Source organism: Nannospalax galili, unplaced genomic scaffold (genome assembly GCF_000622305.1).
Source record: "Nannospalax galili isolate Female #2095 unplaced genomic scaffold, S.galili_v1.0 scaffold1220, whole genome shotgun sequence".
NCBI lineage: Eukaryota > Metazoa > Chordata > Mammalia > Rodentia > Spalacidae > Nannospalax > Nannospalax galili.
The window spans coordinates 61,499-81,183 of record NW_008346901.1 but is presented as its reverse complement, the minus strand read 5'-3'; the positions used below and the strand labels follow the sequence as shown (position 1 = coordinate 81,183).

At 38.4% G+C, this 19,685-nt stretch overlaps 1 pseudogene; it reads right to left on the bottom strand.

Annotated features, from left to right (window-relative positions):
* Positions 1 to 657: 657 nt before the first annotated feature.
* On the bottom strand, positions 658 to 1,032 carry LOC103742313 (annotated as a pseudogene).
* Between the last annotated feature and the right edge of the window lie 18,653 nt (positions 1,033 to 19,685).

The window sequence follows — 19,685 nt, the reverse complement described above, 5'->3', positions numbered from 1 at the left end:
TCAGAAGGGCAGCTTAATGGATTCTCACAAAAATTAATCATTCTCTATTTTTCATCTTTTTGAGACAGGGTCTGCCTGTAGCCCCTGCTGGCTGGAACTCCCTAAGTAGACCAGGCTGGCCACAAACTCACAGAGAGCAACCTGCCTCTGCCTCCCAAGTGCTTGGATTAAAGGCGTGTACCACCAAGCCCGGACTTGAAAATTAAACGTTCTTTTACCATACAATTCAGCAATTATAGTTTTTAGTGTTCATCCAAAGAAGTTCAAAACTTAAATCTATATATAAACTGCTCAAAGTGTTTGTGACAACTTTATTCATCAATGATAAACCTTAGAAGCAATTAAGTTTTAGGTTCTTTCTGTCTTTCTGTCTTTCTTTCTTTCTTTCTTTCTTTCTTTCTTTATTCCTTCCTTCCTTTTTTTGCCTTTTTTAACTGCATTATCAACTCCACAATATGTAATGAGCATCTTGTCATGCAATAGATAAATTTTGCTAACAAAAGTATAGGCTGAGCCAAAAACATAACATCCAGTTGAAGCTGGCAGTAAGTGGAGATTCACAGGGAATATTAAAAAATTTACAACAGTACATCCATCATAAACATATAAGTTTAAGAAGCAGGGTCCCATATTATTTTCAGAGAAAAATCTCAAGATTCAGGACATAAGGCAAAACTCATCACGATGATCTTTGGTGAAGGGTGTCAGTGCTAACTGCCGGCAGACTATGGCTCAGCTGCCTTTCCTGTAACTTCTCCATTAAGTGCCTCTTTTCCTCCCCAAACATTGCCTGCTCATTCTCCCCTCTCATCCTTGCCTGGGGCTCTCAAAACAGTGCTTCAGATCTCACCTATAGTGCAGGATGGGCTTTCTAGCACTTCCTCTAGGGACATAGCATTCGCCAGCTTCTAAAGGGAGGGCCACCGGCTCCCTTTTATCAGCGTCTAGCTGCTTCTTTTCCTTTCCCACCTTTCCCTGATGGCCATTCCTTACGTTGGGATTCTTCACCCCTTGTTCATCTTTGGACTCCATTATTCCTGGGCCTATCCTTGGCTTCTCCTCCTCCAATTCTCAATGCCAGGTGGGCTGAGGAGACCCTTGGCCCCTCAGACCTTCTCCGCTCCTGCTCAGAGATCCACCTTCTGCCTCTGGAGTGCTCAGATTAAAGGCCTGCACCACCATGCCTGGGCAAGGAACCTTAAGTGTGTACTTCACAGGAAAAAAAGATGAATCTGAAAAGGCTACATAAATATAACTCTACTGAAGTGACATTCTGTGAAAAGAGAAACTGGAATATGAAAGTTTTATCATTTCCAGGGGTCGGGGTGAGAGGAAGACTGGATGGTAGAGAAGAGATGGTTGTACAGTGTAAACATATGATGAAACCTGCTGTATATGCACGAGTACACACCCATCCACGCCCACAGAAGGCACAACACTGAGTAGAGACTACGCGAACCATGGAATGTGGGTTCATGACCTGATAAATGCACTATTCTGGTAGGTAGTGTTCATAGTGTGAGAGTCTGCATAAGTGTGTGTGCAAAGAGTAAAAGAGAAATTATCTGAATGCCCCTTATAATTTTGCTATGAACTTAAGACAACTCTTAAAAAATTAAAAGTCCATGAGTTTAAAAATAACATTAGATAGAGCTTCAGTAGAGGAAAAGACAGCTTCAAAAAACTTACATGCAACTTCCAAAGTTCATGCATGGAATAAAATACTGACTGATCTTGCTGAAGACCCAAGAGCACATAGCCGAGGATAAATAAGAAATCTTTAGCTGTAACTAAGTACAAGCTCATAGAATTTTTTCCTGCTCCATTCAAAGACAGGCTTTTTTGGTCATGGTCCAGTATTAGTCTCCTGAGTCATTTCAAAGAGCAAGCTCAGTGGTAATAAGTCTGCAGGCCGGAAGAAAACATGCATTGATTTTGGCAAGAATACATGTCAACATTCTGTGGGGAATAATTAGGTAAATCAAAACTTAAACACCTTGAGCCATTTCCATCCTTGGAGCCCATACAGAATATTGATCTCCTGTGCCCTTCTCATGCCTTTGATCTTCAGCTTCCTGATAGGAGGAGAAGCAGCATTTCCACCGTAGCTCTGAACTCCACTCTTTCATTTCTCTGAGAATCAGAATATTTCCTGAAATATCAAAGTACCATTTTTGTTTATTATTCACCTGTGTTTTACAGTCAAGTTTTTCTTGTGAGAGTTAATATGCTTACTCTGATTCAGGCAATTGTTGCTATATTACCGGTTTCCTATGTCCTTCACTAAATAAGAAAACTTTCAATTATACATAAAGAAAATGCAGTGCAGTTTTGACATTATTGAAATCTTTTTTATTAATCTGAAGTTTTCTTTTTTTTTCCCTCAGACCATAATGAATAAAATTTTATCTTGAAAAAGACAAAACAGAAAAACAGAACTGGAGAGATGGCAAACTGGTTAAGAACTGGAACTGCTCTTCCAGAGGACCAAGAGTTCGATTCCCAGTAGCCAATCTGAGCAGCTCACAATTGTTTGCAACTCCACTTCTGGGAGCTCTGCTGGCTTCTATGGGTACCTTCATATATGTAAAATAAATATTTTTATAAAGGAAATATGTTCCACCAATTGCACAATTGAGTTCCTAGGCAAAGAAAATCATTATGTTGAAGACACACCAGCATTGATATGCTTACTGCAACACCACAAACAATATCCAAGACACAGTCAACCTAAGTGGACATCAGCGGAAGAATGAATAAAGAAAGTGTGCTATGCACACACAATCAAATCTCATTCAGCCACAAATGAATGATGGGTTTTGTCCTATGTAGCAACATGGATGAGTGTGGAAGTGACATAAGTCAGACACAGAAAGATTCTGTACTTTCAGTTATTTGTAGAACCTAAAATGCTATTTCATTGAAATAGACTGTGACAGTTACTGAAGGCTTGGAGGGTGCTGGGGACAAAAGGAACAGTGGACAATGGAGAGAAGCTGGGCATGAAGAATAATAATGTTGCTTATGAGCATTAGATTTTAGGGCACAGTAAACACACGCTCTGCCCCGGGGCTACAACCCAGTAAAACTTACAGTGTCCTTCAGCAGAGTAGAGGAACTACAATTAACATCATTATACTTCAAATTACCTACTCAAACTAGAGGATTTTCAGTGTGCTATAAAGAAGAAAAGATAACTGTTTGAGGTGATGAATATACCAATCCCGTTTATGTGCTGATTGACTAAATATCCCACCAATACCCTATTTATAATTGCTATGATGAAAATCTTCTTTAAAAGATTTAAGATTGCATATAAGCCTGGGAAGATATAGGCTCCACATGGCCCGACGCATGTGGATGGGCCTTGATCATAAAGCTGCTTTTTGCAGTGAATGGCAGGCAATGCAGAGATTTGTGGCTGCGCAGGAAGATGAGATTAAGCGACTGTTGTGCTCAGCTCTGAAGGGACATTTATATCATCACCTCCAAGGCTCAAGAAGCATCACAAAAGAGGTCAGAAAGAATGTTACAGCTGGATGAGGGGCAGAAGGGCTGTGAAAGGCCATGTTACAGCCTTTGCAGAGATGAACTCGTAGCAGCTGTGGTTTCCTGCACTGAGTCCACACAAGATGGAAACTATCAGCATGTAGTCATGACTGAGTAGGGACTCGTGGGACCCCACCCCTCCCCTCTCTAGAGAACTGTTGGCCGTTTTGCCTGCTGGGGAATCATTACCTTCAGTGGTATAGCCTGGTGATTCCTCCAAGCCCCAGGAGCTAGCTCCGTGTTCAGGCTCATGAGAGAGTCCCTGGTTAAACTGAGTGTCACAAAACAGAACAAAAACAAAACAAAAAGACGCTAAAATGGGAAAAAGACTTACTAAGAAAAGAGGGGTTGATGGGGTGGGAAGGTGGTAAGAAGGAGTCAAAGGTAAATGTGATCAGAATACATTATATACATATATGAAATTCTCCAGGAATAAATTTGATTTTACAAAAGATTCAATGCAGGGCTGGGGGATAACTTAAATGATAAAGTATTTCCCCACGAGGATAAGGACTTGAATTTGACCTCCAGAACCCATGTTTAAAAAGCTGGACCTGAGGCTGGAGAGATGGCTCCTCTCTCCAGATGACTGCTCTTGCAGAAGATCCAAGTATGAATTCCAGCACCCACATGGCAGCTAACAACCATTTGTAACTCCAGTTCCAGGAGATCTAAGGCCTTCTTCTGACCTCTACAGGCATTGCATGACAGGGGTGCCCCCTACCTACATACAACCAATATTCTCATACACATGAAATAAAAATAATAAATAAAATATTTTAAAATCTGGACCTGATGTCAAACAAACTTGTAATCCTAGCACTAGTGGTGGAAATAGGCAGGTCCCTAGAACTCACTGGCTGGTCAGCCATCCTAGCCTACTTGGCAACCTGCAGAGTAATGAAAACCCCTGTCTCTAAAATCAAGGTGGACAGTGACCGAGGAACAATACCAGAAATTGTCCTTGGACCCCCTACACTCCCCCACACACACATATGTATGAGCTCACACAACCACAGGCACACTTGAACACACTGTTGAACACCTCCCCCTCAAACACACACAAACACACACACACACACACACACACACACACACACATACAATGAGATTCGATACAGCAAGAAGATCTATTTACAGATATTTAGGCACATAAAAACAGACCAACAAAATATATGAAGCAAAAACTGTCAGAAATGAAGTGGAATGCCCATAACTCTATCAGAGTCAGAGATTCCAATATCTTGCTCTCAGTAATGGATAGAAGAACCAGACACCAAAGAAGGAAAGAAAGTTTTTACAGTCTCACGAACCAGACATCTAATGTACCTCTGCATATCACCTGGTAATAGAATGCATAGTTCTCTCAATTGGTCTTACGATCTTTTCAAAGATAAATATAACAGAGGCCAGGCAGATGGCTCAGCATTTAAAGCACTTGCTGTGAAAGCAGTAACTGTGTGGACTGGAGTTCTATCCCCCAAAACAAACTAAGTTCCAGGTAGGTATGGTGCCCTGCTGTAATTCCAGCATTTAGCAGGCAGAAATGGGGTGACCAGAGAGACTGGCCAGTAAGACTAGCCACAGAGGCAAGCTCTGGTTCAATTTAGAGAGTCTGCCTCAATGAATAAAGTGGAGAGTGACTGCGGAAGGCCCCAGACATCTACCACCTCAGGCTTGCATACACAGACATACACACAGACAGACATGCACGGATGTATATATGCATTTACACTTATACATGCACCCACATAGGTATGAACACAGAAACACACATGCTCACCATACATATATACACATATAAAAATGCTTTTGAATAATTTTCAATTAAAATAGGGAGATGTGTGCGCACACACACACGCAAGCACGCACATACCACATACACTCAAAAACAGGATAAATAATATGTTGGTCACAAATTAACCCTGAATAGATTTAGAAAGCTGGATATAATTCATCAGCAGACAGAAGGATAAAAGTTATTTCAAATTGGTTTTGTTAAAGGCATTGGTAGAATATCAAGGGAAATCATAGACAGAAAAAAAAATCACAAATACATACCCATGACAAAGGCTTTGTACCTAAAAATGTGTGAGCAACCATTTCAATTTAGTTTTAAGACAAGGGATAAAGATAAATGTAGATGAAAGGGTAAGTATACAGAAAAACTAAGCAAATGTATTTATAAAATCAGTAAAAGTTATTATATAACTGAATAAGACAGAATGAGAAAATTTCTGAAAAGGGAGTTTGATGAGAATGTGGAGTAACTATGATTCTTTTTTAATGCGGGGTAGATGTCAACTTCAAATTCTTTAAAAAAATGAAACATAAAAATACATTTTGATTGAATCCTTCCACTTGCAGGCATGTATTAAGAGGAATGAAAACATACCTCTGTGTGAAAGCTGGCCCAGGACCCTACAGTATGCCACTGCTCACCACGGTCTTAAGTTTAGCACATGACCCAAGTCACCATCAACATAAGAAGGAATGAACACATTTCAGTTTTGATGGTGACGTTACAAGTGCTTACAACTTTCAGAACTTATTGAATTTGTGTTTTGCTGTACACAGTTGATTCATCCTTAGTAGAACTGATGAGCGAAAAATGCATTAGTAAAATATTAAAATATTAATGGTTGAAGCAAATACAGTCCCAGGAAGTCAAGACAAACCTACAAGGAAGTAACAATTGGAAGGATGTAGGTCCCTGAGCAGGCGGAACTGTTGCTGTGTTCCACGTGTCTTTGACAGATAATGGGGGAGGTTAAAGCTAGTTTGTACACTATAAAAACTTGGGTGAAAACCCAATGGGAAAGTTGTTATACATGAATGACTTGTAAAGTGAAATTATTTAAAGCGTCAGATATAAAACATGGCAGAGCTGGAATTAAAAGTAGGGCACATCCAATCTTTTCCTTCAGTTAGTTTTCAATGCCACACTTCAAAAACAGTGCCTTATATAGTCCCAAGAGCAAGAATCAATGCAGCATAGAACATAGGGTAAAGCATTGTTTTAGATAATTTGAGAGCTGAGAATATCTAATATATGATAGAACAAGTCTCAAATGCATAAAGAAGACAATGTATCATTGAATTATAATGACATGAATGATAGATGATTAAAATGAAGACTGAATGAACGATGGGAAATTATTTCTTATATTCAGCTAAAAGCATAGTATTTTTCCAGAGGTTGGTATTCACAGCTTAAGTTTTTTATATACAGTTTTGTTTACTTTGTGTAGAGAGGTAGTATATGTGTGAGGTTCATGTGGGGGTCAGAAGTCAACTTAGAGGATTTGATTTTGTTTTCTACCTTGTGGGTCCTTGGTGGTGGCACTTTACCTACTAAGCCATGTCACTGGTCCCATAAGCTTCAAAATGTGTATTTTGTCCCTAGTTAATATACAAAACCAAAGGAGCTTTGATGACATGTCCCAGGACCAACCTTCACATCTCAAATGAGAGTCTATTTGCCTGTTGGTACTTTCATTCATCTTTGCCCTGGATGTACATTTCCACTGCCACATCTATTGCTCCATGTCACTAGCCCCATTCCCTGTGATACAGAAGATAAAATATGGCCTCCTGTGGTCAGTATCTGAAAACCTGAGCATTCTCAAACTTAGCAGTTTTCCCATGAACCTTATGAATTGCCTCATGCCATCCACTTTGCTTCACTGCCTAGAGAATGTCTAAGTTATCAGAAGTAATTTTTGAGCATTTTTGGATGGTTAAAGCCTTGTTATGTTCATGATACTATGACACATTTAAAATTTTACAAGGGTATGTTATGATTGTGACATATTCTTACTTTTGGGTGATTCTTTTCCAATGGTTAAAATAGGACATGCCACTGGTTCTAGATTTCAACTACCAATGAAACAATGACATTGACTGCAGTGTCTGATGGAGAGTTAGAGCCGTTTTTGACACTGGCCTGGATTAAGACAGACATGGCCAGTGCTAGCCAGCAGTTCTGATAGCCCCCTAGCACCCCTAACTCCACTAATTTATGACTAAAATATTGTTTAATTTTTATTGAGTTTTTCTGTATCTCATACAGTACATCTCACTCATATTTAGACCCCCCTCCCCTATCTGCCTCCCCATCAGATTTCATTCATTCTGTTGTATATGTTAAGGCCTAGTGAGTCACGTTTGCATTCCTAGATGTCCCTTGGTGTGAGTTCATTCACTGGAGCCTGCTCAGCCTATCCCTTAAAGAAAATCATCTTTCTCTCACCCAGCAGTGACTGGCTGCCAATAGTTCCTCAGCTAAGGATGCGGTTTCCCTACATCTATGCTGGGTTTTTGTCTGGTTTGAGATTACATGGGTCTTGTGCATACTTTCACCCCTGCTGTAAGTTCATATGAGCAGGCTCCCAGCTGCCTGGAAAACTCTCGTTTTCTTGTGGCCATCTACCCACCCCTGGGTCTTACAGTCTTCCACCCCGTCTTCCCTACTGAGGTCTAATATAAGATTCCTATCCAGGGACAGGCAAGATTACATTATCTGTGTCTTGTGTTTATGAAACACTGTTTGTTTCTATTTGTTAATTACTGATGGATCTTGAGGTGGGTGCTCTGACTAGTCTCCGCTTAGATCAGGACACACTATTGGTAGGGTTGCATTCCGTTCTGTATTGTTTCTGTCACCTGAAGATGATGCCTTTGGGCTGGTACCATCATGTTTACATGGTATGAAGTGTGCTTACCTGAGAGGCACAAGCAGCTTCAGCGGGAGGCATTGACAGTAGAAGGCACTGAAGACTAGTAGAGTTTTCCCCCTTTCATGAAGTTGTTTTGAAATTTATACTCGTTTCTCAAGCTTTCAAACCCCATTTCTCCAGAGGTGGCTGTATTCCTTTGGCTTGTCTCTTTTCCTTTTTTCTTATCCCTTCTCTATGAATTAATGGGGCACATATCCAAACGATCCTACCGAAAGCACGTGAAACAAAGGATCCCTGTAACCCACTAGGACATACACTCAGTAACAGATCGTCTATAACCCCAAACTGTAATATATTTTGCAAATGACTTATAAATCTCCCTTTGATACCTTTTTTCCAGAAGTGAGTTTCCCCTGTATTTCAATTCCATTGCAAGCAGTTCTATACTTAAGATCAATAGCATAAATTTAGATAGCATTTGAAAAAATTTAGCTTGACTAAAGCAGTTTATAATGCCCTTTACACACTGCTTTGCCTTTACACAAACAATAAGGTCAAGTTGTCTCCAGTTGAAACATGTCTAAGTAAGTCTGGCTCTTTCCCTCAGTGTTGCTGTTTGGCAGGCCAAAGGCTCCAAGGTCAAGTCAAGAACATGTCTTTCCAAATTGTGATGGAGCCTGAAGAGTCCAGTCTTCCCTTTTCTCCATTCCAGGCTATTAAGCTCTTTTTTTTTTTTTTTTTTTTTTTAATGTAGCCAGATGGACTTTTTTATATCCTGTACACAAGACCGTTTGGATTAAATTTTTCAAGATGATTCCAAGTGTAACCTCTCAGTGTTACAGAATCTTTCCAAGGAAACATTTTTTTCTAACCACTGTTGTGCATTTAAAATGTCTAAATAATTGTATTTTATTTTAAAATGTTTGCTTCATACAAACATCATATCTATATCTGGTGGGCATTAATCTATCACACACTAGGACAGATTGTGCATAGATAATAGTTCACACTTAGTTGAAATGAAAGCAAGGGCCAATTAGAAGAATACAATTTATATAAGAAACACACGGGGACGTTTGGAATAGAACACAACAAAATACATAAAACAAGAATCGTACTATGTTTTCCTTCTCTCTAAGCAGAATCTGGCAGATGGCACTGTAAAGAAGTTTGCCCAGGGTGTCCCCTAATTTGATTAGCAACACATCATGTGCAGGTAGATCCTGTTTTGCTTCATAGCGTGGCTGAAGATTGAACTGAGTTTCTTTCTACTGATGAGGAACCTAAAAAATATGTGACTATCTGGGGTATTAAGAGTGAGAGGAGAGGATCTGATGGGGCTGGAGAGATGGCTCAGCAGTTAAGAGCACTGACTGCTCTTGCAGAAGACTGGGGTTTGATTCCCAGCACCCACATGGCGGCTAGGAACTGTCCTGGGCAACTCCAGTTCCAGGGGAATCCAAAGCCCTCTTCTGACCTCTGTGGCATTGCATGACACGGGTGCACTCACATGCATGCAGCAACACACTCATACACATAAAATAAAAATAATAAATAAAAAATATTTTAAAGAGTGAGAAGAGAGGATCTGAGATGAAGGGCTTCCAGCTCCATGGGGATTTTTCTATAGAATTTCATCAGCACAGACTTTAAATGAAGCCTCTTGAACTGTGTCCAGTAATGACGTATAGAAGACAATTATTGACTGCTTCATTGCCCTAATGGTCAAGGTTGAACAAATCCCAGGTTACAGTTCAAAGGGAAAAATACTGTGTTTACTTACCATCCTGACTGGATGTGTGACATTCTGAGTACTTTTTTTCCCCACGCTTTAAAAATGTGAGCTGAAGGAAGAGTCAACAGGGGTTACTTTGGTTGTTTGTCATGTTGATTATGCAAGCTCACTATGCTAATTTTTCCAAGAAAATATGGATGTTTGATTTACTTTACAAATGCTTTACTGAAAGATACTGTTGTTTCTTAACAAACTAATTCATTAGTACAAACTAGGTAGGAGAATTATCCTCATGCAGAAATCATCCTGCCAAACCACTCAGCCCACTAGAAGATAAGTTCTCCCGAATGACAGAACCCCTCGTTTTTGGATTGACACACATTCATTAAAAGTAAATTACTGTTCCCATCTGGTCTGTGACTCATTTGGTGGGAACAAGAAGTTCCTCTGGAAGGACAACTCACCAGGGAGGATGGGAGCGGTAAAGGAAGGGCAGCACAGGATCGCTACGTGCAACTTTGCCAAGTCCCACAACCTCATACAATTTTGATATAGAATGAAAATATTCTGAGTAGGAAATTATTCAGCCAATCTATGCTTTAAGGTATTTATTTCCCCAAGTTGTCCCATAGATAATTTCAGTCTCTAACAGATGTCCCTCAAACAATCTTTTGAAAGTAGCTTCAAGTGCTAAATTACTAAAGAAAGGTGTGCTGAATACATTCTGATTCACTTTTGCAAGATCTATGGGGAAAATTTATTTGAAAAGGTAATAAAAATGTAAATCCCTTTAGTATGGGAACTTGAAGTCAGTAGCCATGAGCTTCCTTTCTCTAAGCCCTATATAGCTGTATATGACACTCCATAATCACAGAGGGGAGAAGGACATGTCGAAAGAAAAGAAAAATGAGAGAGAGACAGTTCTTAATTACTATGGCAGACTGAACATACCACAAATCAAATCATGCCCTATTATTCTCTTGCAAGGAAAAGATTATCTCAATTTATTTTGTTTTGTTTTTTTGGTTTTGTTTTGTTTTTTGAGACAGGGTCTCCCTGTAGCCCCAGCTGGTCCTGGAACTCACTATGTAGACCAGGCTGGCCTTGAAGTCACAGAGATCCACCTGCCTCTGCCTCCTGAGTGCTGGGATTAAAGGTGTGCACCACCATGCCCGGCTTATGTCAATTTTTATGTCAGGCAATTATATTGCTCATGCGCTTCTCGAGTTCTTACATTAGTTTCTCTTCCATTTTGATCGTTTTAGCCTTTATAGGCTGATACAATGGACAATGTCCATAGAATTGATCTGAATTGTTTTCTGGTTTTTAGGTACTTAATTGAGGAATTAAATTTTAAAAAGTGTAAGTAATGAGCTAAATTAACACATGAATGCGTTTGAAGTACCATACAGCAGTAACTTCATACATGGAAGCACCTTGATTTCTCACATGGGCATCTTACACTGCAGTCTTAAGGGACAATTTCTATTGAGCAGATGCTTTTATTCTCTATATCGTCACATCACAAGGGGAAAAGTTCATGACTGATAAGCTGGAGAAGTTTGCCAGTTCTGACAAACTGAACTTCTTTCTTTCATACATGAAGTGCCAGAGGGATTATTTACTTAAATTATTTTTGTTTGAAATTTAATAATGCTTTTTTTCTGACAAAGACCATATAGGAACAACCACTAAGATGTGTGCAAAAATAAGTTTGTGTATGATATCTACAATAAAACAGTGTATAATGTATGTAAATTATCTCCCGTGTGCCATTTCAATCAAGTTTTTTTCTTTTTCACCTTGTTCTGAACTTCAGGGATTTGCTTCCACTTGGTTTGAGGTAGCCTTGAATTTTAGAAGGTGTAAGGCAGGACAATCAGAACCAAGTTTTGATATTTAAATAAAATACCCATAATTAATTTTGGATCCATGCTATATTCACTATAGTGAACCAATATTTTTCAAAGAACTTGAAGGATACAACAGACCCAGTGTTTTACATTATGGCTACCTGTATGTATGTACAGTTGACAGCCCATGAATCAACCACTCCTCCTCTTAAGCCAGGGTTTGTGAAAAGGACTCTGGAAGAATGTGCTTTCAGATATTTGGCTGGCTGCTTAGGCTTTTGGAGGGATAATGCTTTAACTGAGTATCGGTAACCAAAAGTCTAGTCTTCTCAAGACATTTAGAAATTCAAGGTGGTCAGTACAGAGATAATTAATGTTTAAGGGCCTGGGTATGTGAGCACAACTCATAAGCATCCTGTGAGATGCATTTGGTTTCCGTGACCCAGGCAATCTGGACCCCTTTCTGTCAGACACAGCCCCCTCACAGTTTTTATGCTGGATCCTTCCGGCTCAGTCTCACATCTGAGCTCTGCTCAGTCTTCTTTGGTACATCCTTCCCTCCAGAAGCTCTACCTGTCTACTCTAACCAGTCACCTCAGGCTACTTTGGTACATCCTTCCCTCCAGAAGCTCTACCTGTCTACTCTAACCAGTCACCTCAGGCTAGCTTTTTTTGATCCTCTACTTCTCTTTAAAGTACTAATGCCACCTGAGATTCTATTACTTGCATAATGTAAGACATTCTTCCCCCACCCCCCGGAAGTCCGCTAGCAGCAAGAGATACTCTTAGTCTCTCCAGTTGTTTAACTGAGAAAGGAAGAAATAGGGCAGCAAGGACCCATGTGATGCCAGCAACTGCTCAGAGCAGCAGAGGGAAGGAGAAGCAGAGAACCTGAGATTGCAGGTAGATGCTTTCTCTCCTAAGGAGGAACCCTCACTCCACATGCAAAGTCCAACCAGCCCATGTACAACCAGCATGCAAAACTAGGAAGAAATGCTGCAGCCTCTCGAGGAAGTGTGCAAAGAGACCCCGGGAGGATCAGAGCCAAGTGAACACAGGTAATAATAAAGCTTATTTCAGAACAAAGCCCCACTGAGGAAAAACTGCCAGAGATGAGTCCAAATTGAGTGATGAGGGCCACTTAACACAACTGAGTGAGAAAGGCCATATACAAGCAAAATCAGGAACCAATGAGGGCAAACCTCATACCTAGGGCTAACACTGGAAAAGACAGCTTTCCATACCAAAGCTGAACAAGCTCTACTGCCCAATTTTCTTTAAAGAGTCAGGAAAGCACTTCTTAATTACGAGCAATAGGGAGTTCCGATGTATATTATCATAAACTTCTTATAATGAAAAGTGGGAGACAGTTGACGGTAGCAAGGGATGAATAAGAACAAGGTGTACTGACAGACACAAACACACCCACAAAGATGGCACAGTGAACCCCAATGCTTTGTATGCTAACAGCACATTATTTAAAATTAAAAAAGCAGAAAATTTGAAATTTGTAGTATAATAAAAGACCAACTCTTAGAGAGCAAAAGCTTATCAGAAAGACATGCCTGCAAAGCACTGTGCTTTTAATTTTGAAAGGGCTCAGAGACATTAAGAAAATTATTTCATATGTGAAAGAAAAACATAAATAAAAAATATCAAAAGTGTAGGAATGAGATAATTGAACTTTAATTAGATTTGAAAAATGATTTCACAAATATCAGGAGTAAAGAAAAAAATCCAGTCAGTTGGTAGAATATAGAATTACAGGCATTTCGTGAGTAAGAAGAAAATGAGGAGGAGGAAGAGAAGCAGGTGAGCTGAAGAAGTCATTCACAAATCGCAGTTGCCAAACATAAAACTTAATGGTCCACAAACATAAAAATTATACTCATAAAAATGATGCAGAATGGAAAAAATGTGTTGAAACACACAAGCCATAAAAGAAAGCAAAGGGAAATAATGTGTGTAGGCTTTTCTATTAAATGCATCACATTTATAATAAAGGCCTTCCTACAAGGAAAACGAGAGTGGCTTAGGTTGTGGCTTAATTGGTAGAATATTTGCCTAGTATGCACAGAGCCTGGAGTTCAACCCTAGAACTGCATAAACCAAGCAAGGTGTCATATACTTGTAATCCCAGCACTAGGTAGATAGAGATGAGAGGATCAGTAGTTCATGTCATCCTTGTCTGTATAATGAATTTAAGGCTAGCCTGGGCTACATGAAACCCTGTCTCAAAAAGTAAAAAAGAGAAAATGATGAATTCTAGCAATTATTGGTAGAACAAATAGTGCCAATATTATAGGAAAAAAATGAAGAATTGTACTGATCATTCAACAGGATCAATAGTATCATGATGGCAAAATCACACAGATAGTGAACATGGAGAAAACCTAGAGATCAAGAGCCCTCATGAAGAGGAAACAATGCACAAATTCTAAACAAACCTTCATAAGAATCCAATACATAAAATCGACTACATATAATGACCAAATTAGGCCTATGTCAGAACCGAACGATGTTCTATGATGTAATATCAACCAATATAGTTTATTATATTAGCCAACAGAAGAAAAATCCCATAAACATTTAAATAGACAAAGCAATTATTTGACAAAATCTACTATCTTCTCTGGATCAAGTTCTCAGAAAGTTGGATACAATGACTTTTTCAAGCCTGCTTACAGCTTCTAAGAACTTTATGCCAGATGTCTGTACATTAAAAAAAAAATCTATTATCTACATAGGAACTAACAACAAGTTGAAATAAGCAAAACAATGTCATTTTCGATAGTGTAAACATATAAAATCATTAGAGACAAATCTGGTAAAGGAAGTTTAAGATATGCTGACAGCTGCAAACTTGATTAAAAGCATTAAGAACTACATAAGCAGGGAGAGATCCTGGTTATGAGAACAAAGACTCTATACTGTTAAACTGCTAATTCCTTCTAAATTAATCTTCAAAATCAATACAACTGACATAACTTAAAAAGAATTCCTGGTTTTGTAATAATTGGCACACTGTGCCTACAGATCACATGAAAATGCAAAGCACTTAAAACACTAAACAACCTTGTAGAACAAAAATAGTTTGTAGCAATCAAGGAAATATGATGCTGACATAAATATGGAAACATTGTTAAGCAGAATGAAAAGTGGTATGTGTGGACCACTGACTTGATGACTTTGCAAAGGTAGTTCAATAGATCCTTCTCAATAGACAGCTCTAGACTGACTATATATTCACAAAAGCACTTAAAACACTAAACAACCTTGTAGAACAAAAATAGTTTGTAGCAATCAAGGAAATATGATGCTGACATAAATATGGAAACATTGTTAAGCAGAATGAAAAGTGGTATGTGTGGACCACTGACTTGATGACTTTGCAAAGGTAGTTCAATACATCCTTCTCAATAGACAGCTCTAGACTGACTATATATTCACATGCAGAAAACTCATGTCACATACACATACAAACAAAATCTTTTAAAATATTTTACTAATTATATTTCTTTCATTTTGTGTATGAGTGTATTGCCTGCATGTATTTAAGTGCACCCATATTATGCAATACCCACAGAGGCCAGAAGAGGGCTTTGGAGCCCCTGGAACTAGAGTTACTGACTGTTGTTAGTTAGCCACCATGTGGGTGATGGGAACTGAACCCACGTCCTCTACCAGAACAGCCAGTGCTCTTAATCACTGAGCCATCTCTCCAGCCCCTCATACATATAAAATCATAACATAAGCCTAGGTCTCATTGTAAAACTTAAAGATCTCAAACCACAAAATTTAAAGAGACATAGGATAATGTATTTGTGATTTGAGTTACTTAAATATGATACTAAAAACACAATTCATATGAGAAAAAAAATAGATTAATTTTTTTAGCATTAAACATCTCCATTAAATCTCTAGCATTAAATCTCACTATTATAAGAATGAAAATAAAAGTCTTCTGATCTAAGTTCTGTGGAACATGTATCTCAAAAAGACATATGTACAGATTATAAAATAACTGTCAAAGACTATAATAAAACAAACGCATAGAAAAAAACTGGGAAAACACATGTACACCTCACTAGAGAATAAATAAATATGCCAAATAAGCTAAGAGAAAGATACACAACAAATCTAGTCACTAGGGAAATGTGAATTAAAGATGGACACTACTGCATAGCTATTAGAATGGTTAATTAAAAAAATACTGACCACATACAGTATGACAGGATTGTGGAGGAACTGGAATGCCCATACAACCCTAAGTAGAAGGCAAAATTTTGCACAACTTTGGAAAAGAATTTGACTGCTTAAAAAGTTAAACATATTCACTGTATGGTCCAGACATTATGCTCCTAGGTATGCAGCAAAGAAATAAAATTATATTTGCATATTTATATACATATATGCCAATGAAAAGATGACTATATGTGTACATAAAACTTTTCTATATAATAACCTCAATCACAAAGCACCCCAAATACATACCAAATGATACAAAGTGGCTTAGGTAAATAATGGGCTAATTGCAGAAATAAACAGCAATGCGTTGTAGGTACCTATTACAACATGGATAGATCTCAAAAGAATTTTGCTGCATAAAAGTAATCAAAGACTCCTGCTCCTGTGTCTGCATAGATACATAGGTGGGTGGGGCATGGGACAAAATGACACAATGTCCAAGGGAAACTTGGGGCATGAAGAACATGCTTACTACTGCTTGCATTCTTGATAACTGACTTTCAACTTCATTATATAGGCACAGAGAACAATATTCTTAGGTTCTACATTGTTTAATCATAAATCTAACTTATGAAAATACTCAAATATTTAACACTTCTTTTGTAAGCTCATTTGAATCAATTCTTACACAAAACTTAAAAAATTTCAATGTTGCATGAAATTTTCCAGACCAAAGAAAATAAAGAAATGAATTCTGTTTAAGAAACTAACAATATTGACATAAATCATATAGGACATTATAAAAATTAAGTCAATATTATCACAAATAGGAATGCAAAAGAGACAAATAGAAAATAATGAGCAGAATCCAACAGTTCACTAACAACATACACCAAATTTATCGCAGGGGTGCGTAATTGACTTAATATTAGGAAAATTATTAATGTGATATATAATAATATTCTAAGACAAATCATTAATTCTATGTATACATGCAGAAAAAAATCTTGATCAAAATTCAACACTCACTACTGATGACATGATGTAAAATAGAAATTGTTAAATTACCTGATAGAGTGGGTGAAATAAAGCCCTTAAGACTGAGGTGAATGGAAAGAATTATAAGCTTTCCTGCAAGGAAGCAAATAAACTTATGAATTTCCTTTTAGCATAAAAGGAAAATAAAACACATATAACATCAATAACTAAGCTCTCTTTAATCCAAAATGGAAATGACCGCATAAATTTGATAAATTATTTCTCTTAAATAATACCTATTTCCTAGTTCTGAACACTAGAAACATCTAGAAGCCTTGACTAACAGTAATTAGCAAGTCAAACAGTTCAAGGCCAGCCTGAACTACAGTTCTCTCTCTCTCTCTCTCTCTCTCTCTCTCTCTCTCTCTCTCTCTTCTCAAAATGGCCTCAAATTCATAATCATTCCCTTGCTTTGCCTCATAAAGCTAGAATCAGAGGTCTGTACCAACACATATGGACGACAAGTTTCTCTTTTATATATCTTCCAATTACTCAACAAAAGGAATAAAAATTATGATATCCATTTTGCATACATTAATTAATTAGCACAATGAAGAACGATCAATGACTGCAAATATCACTAATAAATGCAGATGTCATGTATCTACTGATTTGTATCCAACTATGAATATAACATATTTCTGCTCCTTTAAAACAGATAAAAACCCTGAAATTCAATCTTACTGAATCTCATTTCTCAGGCTGGAGCTAAGCTGAAGACAGAAATAAAACAGTAGTGTGAAAAAGAGTTTAAAGGACTTACTAAACACATCATAGTTTGGTGTTAAGTATGGAAGATTTTTCAAAGAATGTAAAAGTAGTAGACACACACACACACACACCCACACACACACACACCCAAAAACAAACAAACAAAAACCAGCCACTTCTATGGCTAGACAGGTGAAAGAACATCATGTAGAAGAGAATCCCGTGTTAGTCAGTTTCCTCTCACTGTCAGAGAATACCTGAGACAATCAGAAAAGACCATGGTTTCAGAGGTCTCAGCCCATGATTACCCAATTTGGTGTTCTGGAGCTGTGGTGAAGCAGTACATCATAGAAGAATGCTCTGGTAAAGGAGAGTTGCATTATCATACTCAGGATGCATAGACAGAACAAAGTCCTGAAACAAGATGTCCCCTTCAAAGTTATGCACCAAATAACATACTTTCTCCAACCAGGCCTGACCTAATTGTCTATTCGGCTATGAACTCACTAATAGTTGATTAACTTACCGATGAGTTTAGCGCCTTCATGGTTCATTGCCTCTCAATGGCAACACTAGCTGAGAACCAACCATTCAAAATCTATGCCTGTTTGAGCCTTTATATCCAAACCATAATACCCACTGAGGAGGGCTGAATTCATCACTGGAGGGGAGACAGCTGAGGCACACTGAATGCTTGTTGTCCCTGAAGTACCTAGTGAAGGATTGGCTGAAAATTTGCAGGGAACATAATGGGAAGTGAAGAAGTCTGTCAAGGAGGCAGACTGTGCCTGGACCTTACGTCAAAACTACCCAGGAGGTGCCATGGAGCCTCTTCACATGTGGACACCATAGGCTGCTGGTCCTGGGTCTTACAGAAGACACCCAGAGAACAACCAGGATGATAAAACAAGATCCCTTTTCTTTCTGGGGATCCTTCCTAATGTACCATCTGATGATCAAGTTTGGTACCTTCTCAATTTACAGTGGTAGATTCGGAACTGAGAGATGATGGTTTAATATCTAGCTCTACGTCTTCTCACTCTAACTTTCAAGGAAAGAAAAGAACAAGGCAACACATTCATCCCACAAGAATAAAACAAAGCATTTAAGAAGTAAAGGGGTGTGTGCTGGTTTGAATGAGAATGTCCCCCATAGGTTCCAAGTATTTGGGCATTTTGTCTCCAGTTGGTGCCACTGTTTCGGGAGGTTTTAGAAGGTGCAGCCTTGCTGGAAGAAGCATGTCACTGCGGGTGGGGGTTTGGAGAGTTCGTTCTTAAACCTTGCCAGATTTCTAATTGCTCTTGAAAATGTGATCACCTGGCTTTCTGCACTGGCCACATCCCACTGTTCTGCCACCATGCCTCCACTACCATTATGAACTATCCCCTGGAACAGTAAGCCAAATAAATAAACTCTTCCTTCTATGTATTGCCTTGGGCATGGTATTTTATCACAGCACAGAAAAGTAACTAATACAGAGGGAAAACAAACATATTCGACATATGCAGCTATCATTAAAAATATCTGGAAACCTGTTAGACATCTGATATTAGTAGTTAGTGTTGTTTTCAGATGTGCTAATGGAAATCATCAGGAAACAACAAATGGGTAGATGAAGAACAGGGAAGACCCCTCACTTTCTGTTTTCATGAATGTGAATTAGTATACAATGGAAGCTCTTCAGTGAGCTAAAAATAGAACTACCAAACTCAGCATACTGCAGAGATACTTGCACATCCATGTTTATTATTCACAGTAGGTCAGATATGAAACTAACCTATATGCCTATCAACAGATGAACAGATAAAGAAAATGTGATACATACATAAGCATCTATGAAGAACATACAAAATACCAAATGCTCTATCTTCTTTTTAGCACTCTTTATATAATAACATCCATGCAGAGATAGATTATTAGATAGATAGATAG